The sequence below is a fragment of the Bidens hawaiensis genome, unplaced genomic scaffold (assembly GCF_021521415.1).
Source record: "Bidens hawaiensis isolate Kalapana, Puna unplaced genomic scaffold, B.hawaiensis_p1.1 tig00009085_1, whole genome shotgun sequence".
NCBI lineage: Eukaryota > Viridiplantae > Streptophyta > Magnoliopsida > Asterales > Asteraceae > Bidens > Bidens hawaiensis.
The window spans coordinates 596,911-615,326 of NW_027491667.1; the positions used below are offsets into that span (position 1 = coordinate 596,911).

The window sequence follows — 18,416 nt, forward strand, 5'->3', positions numbered from 1 at the left end:
TACCCATACTCGTACCGAATTTTATGGTACGGGTAATATAGGTACGACGCCTGCTTTGGTATCACTTTTTACTTTTTTTTTTAAATCTCCACTAAACTTGGTATCGATACCAGTAAGGTACCGACAATCAATTATCTATAATACCAAAACCAAAACCGTAATACCATAACCATAATACTAAAACTAATTAACTAAAAATGAAAAAAATCAACCATAATATAAAATCCATGCATGGTGGCTGTTACGAGTTATTGAATGGAAGAAGAAGAAGAGAAAAGAACTATGGTTTGATTAAAACTGTTAGCACTTAATATTTTGATTATCAATGGTTTTGAAAAGCCCACTTGAAGCCTTGAGAATATCCCAATAAAAACACGGTTAGAGTTATTAGTTTTGGAAATCTCAATAAAAACCCCTACATATTTCTAACGGATACTGAGTACCCGTAATACCCGCACCTGTACCCAAAAGTACCCGTACCTAAAATCAATAAATCTAGGTACCCATACCCGTACCAAATAGACGGACGGGTACAGGTATTCGGGAAAAAAATCTCATCCGTGTTCTCTTATGTAAACATACAATCAATTACAGTACAATATCACTATCAATCGATCACCAAGTTTATCTCATGCATATTATATTCATGCAGATAAACAAACAACACACAAGAGGATGAAAACTTTTGCCGAAAAGGTAGTAAGGAAAGCACGAAAAGAAAACATTGTTAAACGTAAACATGTTGTTTCTGACTCTGATATCGACTTCAAACACTTAAAGAAGAAAGGGAAAGCATCAGTGACTAAAGAATTAAAAAACGAGCAACCTTTTGAAGAGTTCCTGGATATTAAACTACGGATGAGATGTTCGCCTGTTAATTTATGGGAAACAATCCAGTCATTGACCGAAGAACAACAAGCTTGTGTTAGGGAGATGGGATTCGGTTCAATTTTGCAAATGAATATAAAGAGCATTCCAACAGCCTTAGGATATTGGTTGCTTGTGAACTACAATCACCATCTTAATGAATTAAACGTGGGAGATCATGTTATCAAGATAACACCTTCACTAGTTCACGAGATCCTGGGAATACCGATGGGTAACATAAAGGTGCTTCAAGGTACAAATCCAACGACAGATCTATTTAAAGATCAGTTCACAACAGCAAGGATTAGTATTGGAAATGTTGTGGATAAAATCAAGGAAAGCCGGGACACCGGGGCGAAGTTCAAACTATATTTTCTTGTTGTGTTCAATACAATCATGGGACATATGACAAAATCCACAACAGTGAATTGGAGATTCATTTAATGCCATTAAAGACTATTCTCATATATCAAAAATAGATTGGTGTAGCTATGTAATTGATAATTTAAAAAGCACAAAGGAGGGATGGGGTGGTGAAAATGCTCAATACGGCGGACCTATAACGTTCCTTGTGGTACTTTACACACACGAGTACCAGAAAAGGCATGGAGCACTTGGTGATCCAATTCAAACGCCTGCAATCAACTACATAACAACAGATTCTCTTTGGACAATGCAGGCAGATTTGTATGATAATGGTCCTCTAACACAAATGGTACGATTTTTAAATTAAGCATGACAATTCTTTTGTATTAAGCATTGTTGTAATCTAATTAAAAAAATGAAATTGTTTTGTACAGAAAATATAGAAAGAAATGAAAATGAAGAATTGATTGTTGACAATTTAAATGAAAAGCAAGGAGAACCGTCTTTTGAAAACGAGGAAAGAGACAATAATCAAAGTGGTGACAATGAAAATGATGAATCAGGTAAATAACTTATCATGCATGTTTATTTGTATTATTATGCATGTTTGTAATAAACTGTGCCTTATAATTAATTACGCATGGTGTATACTGTATAGTATCATACGGCAGTTGCACCAACCTGAAATTTGACTAAAATTTGAACGTTTTGGCTCGATTTAACAAGCTTTGACAGCCTACCAATTATTGGGTCCGACAAGCTAAAATGACATTGGTCTCTCACCGATTACTTATTAATCAGCGACTAATACCGATTAGTCTACTTTGCTTTTAGTTAAATGGAAAGGTTGTACTTTCTGCACTTTTATATTTATGAAGATTAAAAAGAATCATGAAATAGTGTACTTGTATCTTTTCACTTCTGCCAATAAAGTTCATGGATATGTTTTAGATAAAAAGAATTTGTTTTAAACCGTCACAGGATAAGATGCTTAAGAGTAGAACCCTCTATGACTGTTTAATTCTAAATGGTCAGTGCTAAAGAAAACACCACTGACATACTATCCATACACCACTAACAAGGCAGTTCGTATTGCATTTTTCTCCGAATAATATGGGCCGCATGACCCTATGTGACCCGTATGATATGGGAAAATTTGTTCCCATGGGTCATATAACTTTACTGAAACTGAGTGATCATGATGTGACAGTGGTGTATTGTGGCAGAAGTCATACAGGTTGTATGATGTAAAAGTTTGGTTTATAGTTTATACAGCCCGTGTGATGTAAAAGTCGAATAGGCTAGTTTAATCAGAGTTTAGTTTTTCTGGACAGATTGGATTGATGATGAGCCTATTGCTAACTTGCTTCCGAAATCAATAAAGTTGACCCATGTTGACTTCTCACCTGAAGAGCGATCTTTCTATCAGAAGCTTGACGTTGAATCACGCTCACAATTCAAGGTGCTTTTGCTAACATATGTGTTCATATTCCTAAAAGTGAATACTGAATTGTACCTATTTAAAACCAAATCAAGAAGAATAAATATTAAGCTAATAATACTCTTTTAAAGACATATGCGGATGCAGGTACTGTGAGTGAAAACTACGAAAACATCCTTTTGATGCTTTTGCGGCTTCGACAAGCTTGTGGCCATCCATTGCTGGTTAAGGGATTTACCAAAGAATCTATTAGTAGATCTTCAAGAATGGCAAAGAACCTTCCTAAATATATGCAATCTTATTTGTTAAAATATTTTGGAAACTCTCAACATATGTTGCTTGTGTAATGTGAGTTTCATTGGCCTTCACTATTATTATTATTATTATTATTATTATTATTATAATTATGAAGAAGCACTAGATAACCCCGGCAGATTAAAGGTAATCTGGGGGTTAAGTAGATGTTTCCCACGAGGGTTAGGTCGGGCAAAGATGGTTATTCTTCTCGACCTGCAAAACAGACACCGTAAGCTCGTCACTGAGAAGGGGGGGGGGGTTCCTCCTTGTGACCACCCTCCGGCGTGAGAATCAGACTAGATTGCTCTGAATATAAGTGTATATTGAGAGAAATAGCTAGAGAAGATAAGATGATATGAGATCATAATACCGTTCCAAGGTGTTGGAGTATTTATAGCCGAAGGTAGGTTTCCAAGCAGGTACGACCAGCTGTATATAATATTCCTTTTCCACCAACTACGGGCTATGTTCGTGCCACGATGGGAGTTGGTAGGTAGGCAGCGGCTGATAGTGACATTTTGTACTGGAGCGTGCTCCTCCTGGTACTATTGTCAGTGAGCTGTCACCCTGTGATTGGTTCATGGGTCGCTTTTGTCAGATCTTGTCTATTTGTCCATACCTTGGTAGGTATAGTACAAAAGATCTTCTAGAAGCGTACGGACTGGCTCTTTTGGGCGGGAATATTCCCGCCCTGCTCATTCCTTCTTCAGGTGACATTACTGAAGTATAAGAGTTAGTGCCTTATGCGTGTAGCCTTACTGTTAGTGCGGGTAGCCTTCCTTCTTGGCTTGTATCTGCAGCTGCGGGAACAGGCAGGGTACTTTACCAAGGGAGGCTTTCCTGCGGGAACAGCTGGCTTACTGCGTGTAAGGTCTTCATCTCTGAGCATGGTGGGTCATGCGGATCCAGTTGGTCTTTGCGCAGACGTCCCTCTTTAAGGTGAGTCTTGCGGGTCCAACATGGCTTTGCTGGGACCTACCTCTTCAAGTCCCCCAGTCCATTGTTCTTCTCATGAATTGTTAATAAGTGAGGGGAACTTTTGGACTTTAAGCAAGGGGTTTTGAGAAGGGTTTTTCGTTTTTTAAGGTTTTCCGTGGGGATTGTTCCCGCAGTTTTCCTAATGTCACTTGCAGAAATTCCCGACTTTTCTGCCTGATCTTTGGGTATGATGCGGGTAGGTGTGTAACCTCCTCGCAAGTCGGGAGCGTTGAGTTTCACTTGTGTAGATTCTCCACGAGGTTTTGGTAGTTTTAGACATAGTGATCAATTATGTTAAACAACCAATTTCACTTGTGTAGATTCTCCACGAGGTTTTGGTAGTTTTAGACATAGTGATCAATTATGTTAAACAACCAATTCCACCTTGAAGCTTCAAACAATCTAGTTCTCAACGTTCCCGCCATGCGGGTGTGCTATTTCTCTTTCCGCAAGCATGGCCCATAAGATCCTTCTTGGTTTCAATTCCCTGCAGGTGCTAAGTATGTGAAGGGTTTCGCCTTGACACTGTACCCGCACTTGGCTTATGGTTCCTTGCTTTCCAAGGTATTCTTGTCTTCAATTTCCTGCAAGTGCTAAGTATGTGAAGGGTTTCGCCTTGACACTGTACCCGCACTTGTCTTATGGTTTCTTGTTTTCCAAGGTAAGGGGGTATATTCCCTCTTATTTTTGAATCTTTTTGAATCTTTTTGGAATTCGGAGAGTTGGTGAAAGGATGAGGACAGTCCAAACAGTTGAAGGGACGTTGGCGTCTTCTGACGGTTTCAGGACGTGCAGGAAGTTATGACGACGTGACAGCATGTGGTCAATCAGGACGCTTTTTCAGGCGCGTGGGCGCGAGTTTCATGACACGCGCCATTCCGACACCTGTTGCCAGCTTGCTGTATCCACACGTGTCGCCGTGTCATTGCGCCTGCGCTTTCTCTCTCATCCGCATTAAATTCATCGTATTCATTGCGATGAGTATATAAGGGGGGAGAGGGTGTATTTCATCCATCATCTTCACTTCACTCTCCTTTTCCTTTTAAGCGATTTCCGGCGAATACTCATCTTTTCCGGCGAGCATTCTACTGAAACCGCTTTCTTAACACTGAAAAATGTCTTCTTCTACTCAAGATCCAGAGGTTAACGTCGAGGAGTCCGACGTTTACCTTGAGAACCCGATGTCTACGTCCGATAAGGATGATAAGAGTACTGCTGGCGAGTGTCAGTGTACTCTTTCTGTCGATGTATACCATTATATCGTCAAGAAGTTCATGCTCGAGCCTTATGAGCCTGAGTTTCCGGAGGCCCATCAGACGGTGTACGATGCCCCTAATGGCAAGATAGGGGTTTACGCCTCGTTCTTCTTATATGGGAATCTAAGGTTCCCATTAATGAAGTTCGTGTACCGTGTTCTGGAGAAACACGGTGTTCACTTGACGGAGGTGCACCCAATGGCAATTGCCAAAGTTCGCCATTTCGAATGGGTGTGCCGTATTTTGGGCATCGAGCCCCGCGTCGACCGTCTGATGACCTTCTACACCTGGAGGTGCATCCAGGGTTGGTATACCCTTGTTACTCGGATCAAGGGGTTGAAGATCTGCGCTACCGAGCGTAGTCTTCGTTCTTGGAAGCGGGAGTTTTTCTACATCTCCGCTCGCGTCATCCCCATCGCGATGACGTTCAAGAATGGGAGGGCACTCCCTAACCTTCACGCCTCCAATTACCAGGAGACGGAATGGTTCGCCAAGATCTCCCAGATCCAGACTCTGGTTTATCGCTTCGCGGAGTTTGGGATGGTGATGCTTGGGATGAGCTGCGTGTGGAAGGATGCCGGGTCTGGGACGCCGCAAATACCCATCGTCCTTGAATACGGTTTGAACTATATTCCTTACGGTATGCTCCGTCTTTTGTGTTGGTTTAGGATTTTCTTCTAACATTATGTTTTTTATTTCAGAGGGGAACGACTTACAGTCACTCTTGCATCCGCGGGAGACTGGTGGTCCCGCACGGTTGGGTACTCGTGATCTCGATGAGAACGAGTTGCCCATTTTGGAGCAGACGGCGGATAGATTCGCAGAGGTCTACCCGCCAGGCCACGAAATTTTAAGCGCCACTCGGCCAGGTAAGGAGTTCTTTAATCCTCGTCCTCTCCATGCTCAAACTTCTGCTGGAATTCCTCTGATTTTGTCATCTTCTGATGAGGGATCCGCAGATGGGCCTTTCTTTGTGAGGAAGAAGAAGGCTGCTGGCGTGAAGGGCAAGGCGAAGGTTGCTTCCGTCGTCGACCTGGGAATCAGTCTGATTCCGAGACTGAAAGTGAGGAGGCGGCGGGGAACCTTGGTGGTGGTGACGAGACCATTGTCTCAGAGGTTGAGACAACGGCTGTCACTTCCGAACCACCAAGCGCTGCGAAGGTGACTGGCGCAAAGAGGCCAGTTTCATCGGGTCTATCTCCGCCTGTCAGGTCTTTCAGGATCAAGAAAGCCAGTAAGTATATTTTTTGTTCACCTTTTCCGCATTTCCTTCCGCCTTTGTTTTTAATATCTTGTTTTTCTTCATGCAGGAGTGGACTTATCCGCTTTCGAGAGCGGTGCGGGAGGAAGCGGTTCAGGACCCACGACGATAGGTTTGGTCAACCTATCTGAGACGATGACCCAGGCGGCTGCGCCTGTTTTTGGTGCTGGTTCAGTTGCTCATGCTGTTGAAGCAACTGTTCCAGTTATGACGTCATCTCCGCCGGCCGTCAGTGCCATCTTTACTACATCCTTCACCGGACCGGCAGTGACATTTTCCGTGAGCTCATCTGCGGCTGCTACCACGGTTATGAGTTCATCTCAAATGAGTTCATCTCCGATGGTGTCTACCTCAATGGCTTCTGCATTGTCGCATTCGGCGTCAGCGACTACCTCTGTTGGGGCCAGTTCTCCAGGTATGTTTAGAGTTGGAACCTCTAGACTTACCTCTGTTGATGAGGGAGTCCAACCTTTGCCTCCTTCCCATCTCCTTGACCTCTTGGATGGATATCCTTTAGGTTCAGGTGATGGGTTTAGCGGCTATCGGCCTGTTATCGACCCTACAGGTGCGTGGGGTTATTTTGGCCTATTATCCATTCTTATCATTTTTTCCTAACTGTTTTTTGTTTTTGCAGTTTCGGATTCCAATGAGGTGTATGCTCCAAGGTGGAATATCCGCCGGGGAACAACTCTAAGGACGGATGTGGACTGCGTCGACTGGGCGCGTCATGCTGCTCCAAGCGGTGCATTGGGGGAGGCAATGGCTAGCTACCAGGAGGGTAGGTTGTCCAATGAGCTTCGAATCCTTCTCACCCGGATGCAGCCGAGTGTCAAGTTACTTTGTCGTGAAAACGACAAGTTAAATACTGCGCGTAGCCTGGAGGTGGCTCAGGCGCGATCGCTGCGGGAGGAAAACAAGAGGCTTGCCGCCATCGCTGCGGAGAAAGAGAAGGCCTTCAAGGACCTTGAGGCCGAGATCCAAGCCAGGCATGAGGCCCGTTCCAAGGCTACCCAAGCTGTTAACGAACAGCTTAGGTTGGCTAAGGAAACTGCGCGTAATGCCACCGAAAGGGCCACCAAAGCCGAAGCCGTTGCTGAGCCTCTGCGCGTTGAGAATGAAAAGCTTAAAGCCAAACTGGAGAAGCTTCAGCAGGCTCATGAGGCTTTGGCTTTAGAAGATGCCAAGAAGCTACAGGAGCTTTTGGATCAGAGGGCTGTGCTTGATTGCACTGAGCGCAAGCTTAAAGGCGTTGAAGAGGCTGCTGCCAAGGACGTGTTGCTTGCCAACCTCAACAAGAATGAAGCCGAACGCGCCCGCGATCAAGCTCAAGCTACCCTTCAAGAAGCTCTATCTAATAAGGATTGGCTTCTACGAGAAGCGTTGCCGCAGGTACGCATAGCTCCATAATTTATTTGCTTTGCGCTTTTCTTTATACTTAGAAAAGTTTTTTATATATATTTTTTATTGTAGATTGTGCATCGGATATTCGCGAATACATCCTATGATGATGCCATGAGCGCAGCCCTCAACGCTTCTCATGAGGATGGGGAGAAGGCTGGTTTCTTGCTTGGTCTAGGATTTGCAGAGAAAGGCATCCCGCCTTCCAATTTTCCTTTACACGATGTTGATACTGAAGTTGCCTATGACCAAGCTGTGAACCAGTATGCTGCCTTCCCGCATCCGGTTGTGGAGAAGGTGAATGAAGTTGCTGCTGCTGATGACGGGCTAGCTGTTCTCAAAGCTTTCCTCGAACCACCGCAGCCGACTGATGGTGCGGGTTCAAGTGGGTTTGGAGGAAGTGGTCCCGAAGCTTGAATCTTGAGATTCCTCCCAGCCGTTAGGATAGATTTGTACATTTTATAGGCGGGTAGATACCTGGCCATTTTGTAATGTTTGAACAGCTTTTATCGTGAATATAAATGATTGTGCGGGTAGGACCGTCACTTTCACTTAATGGCTTGCTTTATAAACGTTATATGATTTGCTCATGCATATTTTAGTTTAATTTAGCAATTGCCTTGCCTTATAAACATTATATGATTTGCTCATGCATATTTTAATTTAATTTAGCAATTTTCTAAGTGTTTTGAATAAGTTAACTTTTCGACGAGTGTCAGATAATAGGTTAATGTTCTGTTTCCTCTATCATGATTGTGCGGGTAGGACCGTCACTTTCACTTAGGATGACCAAACTTTATCTATATCTGACCTACGTGAAGGTTTTCCTCATATTTTCCTTAGAAATTTTCTAAGTGTTTTGAATAAGTTAACCATTCGACGCGTGATTGATAATAAGTTAATGTTCAGTTTCCTCTATCATGATTGTGCGGGTAGGACCGTCACTTTCACTTAGTAGGATGACCAAACTTTATCTATATCTGACCTGCGTGAAGGTTTTCCTCATCTTTTCCTTAGAAATTTTCTACCGTTTTTGTGTTTATGCGGGTTTTGCCGCTTTCCACACGCAACGACTTACTTCCTCCCTCACTTATTTATGCGGTGAATACCGGCATATCAGTGTGGTCAGTTCATAAGTATAAAGGTAAGGCTATCAACATCAATGTGATAAGGAGAATCATTTCCATTAGAAGTGGCTCTAGGCCTTTTCTTTACAAGTTTGGAATTGATCTACATGTAGCATCTGCGTAATTGAGCTCCATTCCATGTTCATCGAGCCTTTCGAGCCGGTATGCGCCCTTTCCCAGAATTTAATGTATGGCCCTTCCCAAACCGGGGCCAGCTTTCCTGGGCGCTCCTGGTTCGGAATCTCGTTGTTACGCAGTATGTAGTCTCCGACATTGAAGTTGCAGAGTTTCACCCGCGTGCTGTAGTTGTTTACTCAACTGGGGTTCTACACGCGTTAGCCTGCTCAGCACCTATTACGCCACGAGGTGTGTGAGTTTCCCATCTCTGACGAATGTTTCGATGACATCCTTCAAGGATATGCATTCCTCCGTGGTGTGTCCTTTTGTCCCGTGGAAGTCACAGGATTTGCTCTGATCAGCGTTTTGACGCTGTCGGATTATTGGAGCCTTTGGCCATGGGAGCCTCTCGGTGGCAAATATTTTGGTGACGCTTTTGGTAAGTGGCGTCCATCTGGGATTCTGGTTCGACGACTGCATGTTGTCCCTTCCGCCTAAGAGAGGGCGAGAGTTGGATGAGGTGTCAAAGTTTACCCTTGAGTGCCAAATACCAAGCTTCCTCTTTTTGTTTTGTCGGGCGGTATGGACGTTATTTTCTCTTGTCCTCTGGGTGTAGAGGTTTGTGTTCTGGGGAAGATCTCTACCCAGTTGCTTCTCCATTTCGGCAAAGCGTTTAGCTGCCGTCATGATGGCATCCCACGTGGATGGCATGCCGTCTTTACCTGTCAAGGTGCGGATGAGCTCTGGGTACTCAGCGCCCTGGATGAAAGCGGCGCGAACAAGATCTTCGCTGATATTGCCCAGACTTAGCTTCTTTGAGTTGAAGCGAGTGATGAAGTCTAGCAAAGATTCGTCTTCTTCCCGGATGCAGTTGAGGATCGTCCATTGCTCTTCAGTATATTTTCTTTGTTGACTGAAGTGCTGGCTGAATTTGTGCTGGAAGTCTGCCCAATCATAGATGTGGTGGACCGGTAGACAATCAAACCACGCCCTGGCTGCCCCGACTAGCGTCATCTGGAACATGTAACACCATGTGGGTTCCGTCCAATTACTGACGGTTGCCCCCGCTATTAATCTGTTCAAGTGATCGTCCGGGTCAGATATGCCATCATAAGTGCCTATGTTGGACATCTGTTTGGCACTCTTTGGGGCGATTGCTTCCGCAATGTCCCTTGCAAATTTGGACGTTCCCGCATTCGCAGCTGTTGGTCTGAAATTTTTGAAGGTTTCCTCGAAATTTCTCTTCGAGTGGAAGTCTTCTTTACGCTTCCCTTTCGCCTTATGACGAGGGTTTGCGTCACTGTCAGATTCTTCCCAATCTTCATCATCCACGTACTCGCAATCGTTGCTCATGTTGAGCTGTTGTCTAGTGCTTCCGAATTTGTCATTGGCCTGCTGGAGTGAACGTAAACGTTCGTCCAACTCAGCCTGGAATTCTTTCTGACGTGCTTCCGCCCAAGCTTTAACTTGTTCAAGTGTTTGTTGGGGAAGTCTCGTCTGTTGTTTCTCCACCTGGGTATTAATGAATCCCATGGGAGGATTGTTTACTGCACTTGCCCCGGCTTGTGTAACCGGGGTAGTGTTCGTAAAAATCGTGTATTCACCGGTGTTCCCCCCAGTAGCTGGAGTTGTGGTTACCGGAGTTTCTTGGTCACTCGGTGGCCTTGGCATCGGAGTAACCCTAACCATCTTTCCAGAAGTTTGAAAAAACTGAGAGAGAATTAGTTCTAGCTTAATGCACGGATGGCGCCAATGAAGAAACACTAGATGACCCCGGCAGATTAAGGATAATCTAAGGGTTAAGTAGATGTTTCCCACGAGGGTTAGGTCGGGCAAAGATGGTTATTCTTCTCGACCTGCAAAACAGACACCGTAAGCTCGTCACTGAGAAGGGGGGGGTTCCTCCTTGTGACCACCCTCCGGCGTGAGAATCAGACTAGATTGCTCTGAATATAAGTGTATATTGAGAGAAATAGCTAGAGAAGATAAGATGATATGAGATCATAATACCGTTCCAAGGTGTTGGAGTATTTATAGCCGAAGGTAGGTTTCCAAGCAGGTACGGCCAGCTGTATATAATATTCCTTTTCCACCAACTACGGGCTATGTTCGTGCCACGATGGGAGTTGGTAGGTAGGCAGCGGCTGATAGTGACATTTTGTACTGGAGCGTGCTCCTCCTGGTACTATTGTCAGTGAGCTGTCACCCTGTGATTGGTTCATGGGTCGCTTTTGTCAGATCTTGTCTATTTGTCCATACCTTGGTAGGTATAGTACAAAAGATCTTCTAGAAGCGTACGGACTGGCTCTTTTGGGCGGGATATTCCCGCCCTGCTCATTCCTTCTTCAGGTGACATTACTGAAGTATAAGAGTTAGTGCCTTATGCGTGTAGCCTTACTGTTAGTGCGGGTAGCCTTCCTTCTTGGCTTGTATCTGCAGCTGCGGGAACATGCAGGGTACTTTACCAAGGAAGGCTTTCCTGCGGGAACAGCTGGCTTACTGCGTGTAAGGTCTTCATCTCTGAGCATGGTGGGTCCTGCGGATCCAGTTGGTCTTTGCGCAGACGTCCCTCTTCAAGGTGAGTCTTGCGGGTCCAACATGGCTTTGCTGGGACCTACCTCTTCAAATTATTATTATTATTTTTAATTCTTCTATAATTGAGAGAATAAGTCAGTTTAAGAGAACACTAAAAACTGATTATGATTTATAGGATATACCGGAAGATGCAGTTGTTACCCTGTGTGGACATGTATTCCGTTATCAGTGTGTATCTGACTTCCTAACAAGCGATGATAACACATGTCCATCACCAAAATGCAAAAGCCCGATCGGGCCCGATGTGGTATTTAACAAAACCACATTAAGAAATTCTATATCTGATGATAATGGTCTGCAGCAAGATTATACATCTTCCAAGATTAAAGTTGCAGTTGAGATTATTCAAAAAAATTGCAGATCAAAAGGTTCGGGCGTCAAAGAGCTACCAGTAAAAGCGATTGTGTTTTCACATTGGACGAAAATGTTGGATCTTCTTGAAATGGCACTTGATCAGAATCATATTGAATACAGGAGACTTGATGGCTCAATGTCGTTATCGTCAAGGGACCATGCTGTTAACCAGTTCAACAATGATCCCGAGGTTTACTTTCTACTCTTTATACTTACCAAAGTCAAAGTTCTTTTACTGATTGCTAAAAGTTGGCTAACGGGCGGGTTGGATAAATGGTTGGGTCAAAAACACATTTTTTTGTTTAACTAAAAGTTGTACTCGTCATTAAATTTCACACGTTTAAAACGGCATGTGCTTCATACGGATAAAATTGACATTTTTGTCTAGCGAGTACTTACTTTTTTCGGTTAACCAATTTATTATAGCTAAAATTCTCATTAAAGTTTCAGAAAATATGATTAGTTAATTGTGATAATATAAGTTAACTTTTATATGCAATCAGCCCTTTTTTAACAAATTAGTGCCGAATATTATTACAAATATTTTGTTATTTTATAATAATCTGAGTTTCTAATTAAAATGATTTAGGAGGTTTTATCGATTAAAGATTCACTTTGTGCGGCTTTAAACCCGTTTGACATGTTAAGCATTTATTTGGAATTTTGTTTTCATTTTTATCAAGAAACGAACTATGTTGCAGGTAAGGGTAATGCTGATGTCACTGAAGGCTAATAATCTTGATTTAAACAAGCTGGCTGCATCTCATGTAATTCTTTTGGATCTGTGGTGGAATCCAACTACTGAAGATCAAGCCATTAACCGAATCAGTCAAACTCGTCCTGTTACAGTGTCCCGGCTCGCTGTTAAAGACACAGTTGAAGACAAAATTTTTAAACTCCAGGTTTGTACTTCTGGAGTTAAAAACTGTAGTTTCACTATTTTACCATGTCCCTGAAATTTTACTTAATGCAGGATGAAAAGAGGAAAATGGTTGATTCGGCTTTTGGTAAAAATCGAAATGGAACATCAACCGATCGTTTAACCACTGAAGATCTGATATATTTGTTCATGGGTGCACATTAACTTATATTAGTTAGGTGGTAATTTTGGGTAATTTTGTTTAGATAAAATGCAAAGCCCAGTAAATAGTGGTAATTTACTATTGCTGCTGAAATGAATATAATTTTTAAAGTAAATATTTTCATTGATTTCAATCTCTATTTAACATACAAGGAAGTATCCTAATTAGAGAGAATACATGAACAACAAATGAGAATTACATGGAATATATGTAGTCTATTATAGGTATTTTATATAGGTGTTTATATACCAAAGTTTGAATGTAGTAGGATGTTAATATCTTAGTTAACTAACCTCTTCATAACACTTGTTTTTTATTTGGTTGGTTGGTTAACACCCACTGGCTACATGATAGTGACGTCAGAGACCTTTTAAACTAACCAACCTCTCAATAACACTTAGACCACTTGTGGTTGGCATCAGGGGCTTTGCCACCTCAAACACGACGCCGGACACATTTTTTTTTGGGGGGGGGGATGAGGGGGATCCGGAAACCAATTGACGAGGCGACATAGGGGAATAATGGTAGAGCCATGATGGAATGTTTGTGGGGTTTGTGTGATGGGGTGGGTGGGTGGGGGGGGGGGGTTGGTTCAATCCCAATGATCGTGAGACTATTCAACATAAAAAAGGTAGATCTATTTAAACAATCTACCTTCTTCTCCAATACACACTCTCAAGCCAGAACACGAATGCGGGCATGAAACTGAACCCGTGGGATCCGTCACAAATGTTTTGGGCTAGTATGGTTTCGAACAACGACGGCTAACTCTTTTTATTCTATTGTTTTGTTTAATTTTATAAAAAAATGAAAAAACAAAAAACAAATAATGGTTAAAGCCCCTTAGGGCTTCGAACCACAACGAAGCAACAAGACATAAGGGCTTTATAGCCTCCGATAGAGGTGCACAAAAAACCCGAACCCGATAAAAATATTCGGAACCGGTTTTTTATACCCGGGTTTTTAATACCTGGACCCGTACCCGACCCTACCTGTAGGGTACGGATAGGGTATGCATTTTAGTACCAAAACCCGTACCCGATTTGTATCTAGTAATACCCGAAAACCTGAACCGGTTCCATACCCGAACCGGGTTTTACATAAATACCTAGGACCGGGTTTTTTCAAATACCCGATATTACCCGAAAAATAATCCTAAAAGGTGCAACCCCTTAAAAAATCCAATATATATCCGAAAAATACCCAAAAATTGGGTTTTTTTCAATATCCGTAAATAGGGTATTCAAATACCCAGTTTTAGAATACCCGGTTTTATACCTGACCCGAACCCGATACACAGGGTATGGTTTTAGAGACAATACCCGAACCCTAACCCGGGTATTTAAAAAACCCGATTTGTGCAACTCTAGCCTCCGATGCTCACAAGATAGAGTAACATGACATATTGACATGTAAAGGGCTTTAAAGCCAATTCACAACGGTTAAATAGTTAAAACTAATATGATGACGTCAGTTACTAGTGTTTTGGGATATTAATTAACTAGCTTATATCCCGTGTTACACAAGGGTGAAAAAAAATATTATAACACATTAATATTAATAAATCTATGAAAATTTAAAATCAAAATAAAATATAACCAAATAACTAAAATATATGAACACAATTAAAGACAAATAATAAATGCATAAAATTATGTTTTAAAATGTTACAAAATGTTCAAATGAGAGTCAACTTTTAGTGTGAACAAATGAAACAACGTTAAATTGACATCCAGAAGTGATCATAATATTTTCACATAAAAGTTTACAAACTTAACAATTCACATTAATAAAAAGGGACTTAAAAAGAGCGTCTTTCGAAAACCCGTGATTCAATACAACTTTAGCAATTGACTTATTCTAAATATCAGGATTCAACATCATCTGCATTTAATCAAGATAAATATAAATAACAATAACATAATCTTGATGTGATAAAATAAACACCCAAATTCATTATAAAAAGGAAAAATTAGTAATGGAATTGAACCTACCCTATGCATTTACAAAAGTTTTCTCTCATAGCTTATTACCTATGCTTTTATACCTCACTTCAAAACCTGCATATAATCAATTTTATGCGTCAGCTTAGTTACTGAATGGTTTATAGTTAAAAAGTATTGTTTGATAAAAAAAACTTAAATTGCAAAATAAAAAAAAATCCATATCTCATGACAATTTATTTGCTCACTTCTCACACAAAGAGGGAAAAGAATCTTGATAGATGGAGTATACCTTAATTCTTATATTCCTAGAATTAAATCTTTAAGAATAATACAACGAAAAGCTAACAAATTTAATTAACAAAGCAAACATGAAAATCTCAAAAGGAAAAATTAGTAATGGAATTGAACCTACCCAATGCATTTACAAAAGTTTTCTCTCATAGCTTATTACCTATGTTTTTATACCTCACTTCAAAACCCGCATATAATCAATTTTATGCGTCAGCTTAGTTACTGAATGGTTTATAGTTAAAAGGTATTGTTAGATAAAAAAAACTTAAATTGCAAAATAAAAAAAAATCCATATCTCATGACAATTTATTTGCTCACTTCTCACACAAAGAGGGGAAAGAATCTTGATAGATTGGAGTACACCTTAATTCTTAGATTCCTAGAATTAGATCTTTAAGAATAATACAACGAAAAGCTAACAAATTTAATTAACAAAGCAAACATGAAAATCTATGAATCAAAGTTCAGATAAGTAATAAATTTGAGATTATGACCCTTTTAATAATAAACTTTTTAATTTGGAGGGGAAACAGGTTTAAAAATTATCAAAGGAAGAGCAAATTCAAAGTTACATTATTTTTTATATTCAAAATTATATAGCACATATTAAATTTTATTCAAAGTTACATTATTTTTTATATTCAAAATTATATAGCACATATTAAATTTTATTCTTATACAACTTCAACTTATATTCAAAAGAAATAAAATAAATTAAAGGTAGCAGCAAATTGCAAGTTATATTATTTCTTATTCCTAGGCCGTTTCAAGTTATACTAAAAATGACCATTCTAACCCTAACCTCCTATAATACTAAAAAACGACTTATTTTAACCCAAGCCTCCTAAAAACCTGTAGATTATAGAAAGTTTTAAGTTATAACCATCTAAATTTAAACACATCCCGGTTTCAACCCATTTCAAAATATACTAAGTAACGACATGTTTTAACTCCAACGCTTGGAATAACAAACTTAACAGCTAATGGAAATAGAAGTCATGTGGCCTAAACAAAAACAACAATTTTGACCAACACATAAGTCAAACAAAATGAATTGTGAATCTTTATAATGCATATCACTAACCTAAATATACCTTAGTTCTCACGAGTAGACTTGCTGGCCTCTAGCTGTTAGTCTCTTAGTTGCCATTACAGCGTCTTCTATCTTCCTTTGAGGAAACTATAAGATTTTCAAAAATTAATAATTAATATATTAATAAAGAGAAATTGTAATTTTGGACGAGCGTGAATAATAGTAAAACGAATACACAAGATACTAAGAAATTTCACCATTTTTTATGTTAATTAAGAGCTACCAAATTGTGTCTTTCATATTTATTCATCCTCCCTTCCTACTTTAGCTGCAAATAAAGTAAAGCAAAATTATTTGATTTTCACCATTTGAATATATACAATAAATGCAAGTTTTTCTTAGTGAATTATCGTTTAGCTGAAAAGGGAAATCAAATATCAAATAATAGTTAATAATGTTCTTCAACCGGCTTAAAAAAAATAACTTTAAACGACCCGAACCAAATTGATACATTTTTAAACGACCATTTTAACCCAAATCCACTTTCACAAAGCATTGCATAAAAAGATGTTCTCAGGTTTATGATCACAATGGATAATAGCAACATCTTTCATAAGAGCTAAACGTATATGAGGCACAAATAATAATGGCTAAAGGAAAGATACTAACTTATAACAATTTTAAAATTTTACCTGTATTGTGAATAGCTTCACAAAGCTCAATAATAATCCACATAATCGATTTAGCCTTAAAAGCTTATACAAGATGTAAAATCACAAACAAAGCCAAACTCATTACACCCTAAAAAAGGAAACTCAAGTTATTATTATTATTATTATTATTATTATTATTATATTTGGCCACAATAAACAAAAATAACTATGCATTTTTCATATGTTTATACGCTGTTGTTTTTGCTATAAGTTGATACTATAATAATGAACGAACCTGTTGTTTTGTTCTAATTTGTGAAGTAACATAGAGCTAATTAGACCAATTGCAACATCAAAGAGGTCCTTTACAAAAGCAAAGTGTAATTAGTATGTTTAGATTGATTATTGCAAATATACAAAATTGCAAACGAAAAGATTAAAATAAACACCTTTTCAGGATTAGCCATCTCGACGCGAAACTTTTCCGACTTACGAGCCATAGAGAGTAAATTCTTCTCCATCACTTGATCGTGCTCATAGTTCTCTGCATGAACCTTTTTCTCATGTTCAGTTGCAGCCCTTACAGAACAAAAATATCATGTCACTACACATTCATATGTAAAGTAATTGTTTTCAGGATGTTATATGTTTTGAAGAAAAATGAAAACAGATGGTGGTTCTACAAACAAAAAATACTTAACATCATCAAAAATCATAGTTCCATATCAACATACAAAGCGAATAAACATCAACAACTCAACATTTATTACTATTTAAATAAATAGTATACATGTATGCGAAAAAGCAATCATAATTCCACATTATAGAAACTTCAATTTTTAAAAGAAATGATAACACTATTACTCCAAAAAACTACTAATTTAAATCTTTGCACCCGGAAGAATGAATTGTTCCATAAATTAATTCGGAAGGCAAACAACTTGTTTAAAACCTTAAGCTGATCACATTATTAATTGAATATAGCTACTACAGAAAAAACACCAAACATTTTGAAGTTACATCAAAATATACAAAGGCAATATTCATTTCATAGGTGATAAAACCAAACCATAGATAAAATAGAATGATAACAAATCATGTAAACTAATGTACGTCAACATGAAACTAAAATTGAAAGATTACTTTTAAAACCTAACCTCATCACTTATGGGAGCTGTACAACCAGACCAGGCGAAGAAACCTCATAACCAAAAAAAAAAAAAAAAACTTTTAGTAATTTTGCTTGTTCCCTGCTAAGTTTTTAGTAACATAAAAACTCAGATATGCTTGAAACCAAATGAAATATGCACATGAAAATTAGGGGGGAAAAGTTAAATAATAACGAGAGACGTGG

The 18,416-nt window shown here is 39.7% G+C and overlaps 1 pseudogene; it reads left to right on the forward strand.

Annotated features, from left to right (window-relative positions):
* Positions 1-675: 675 nt before the first annotated feature.
* LOC143531104 (helicase-like transcription factor CHR28) lies at positions 676-13,141 on the forward strand (annotated as a pseudogene).
* Positions 13,142-18,416: the final 5,275 nt, after the last annotated feature.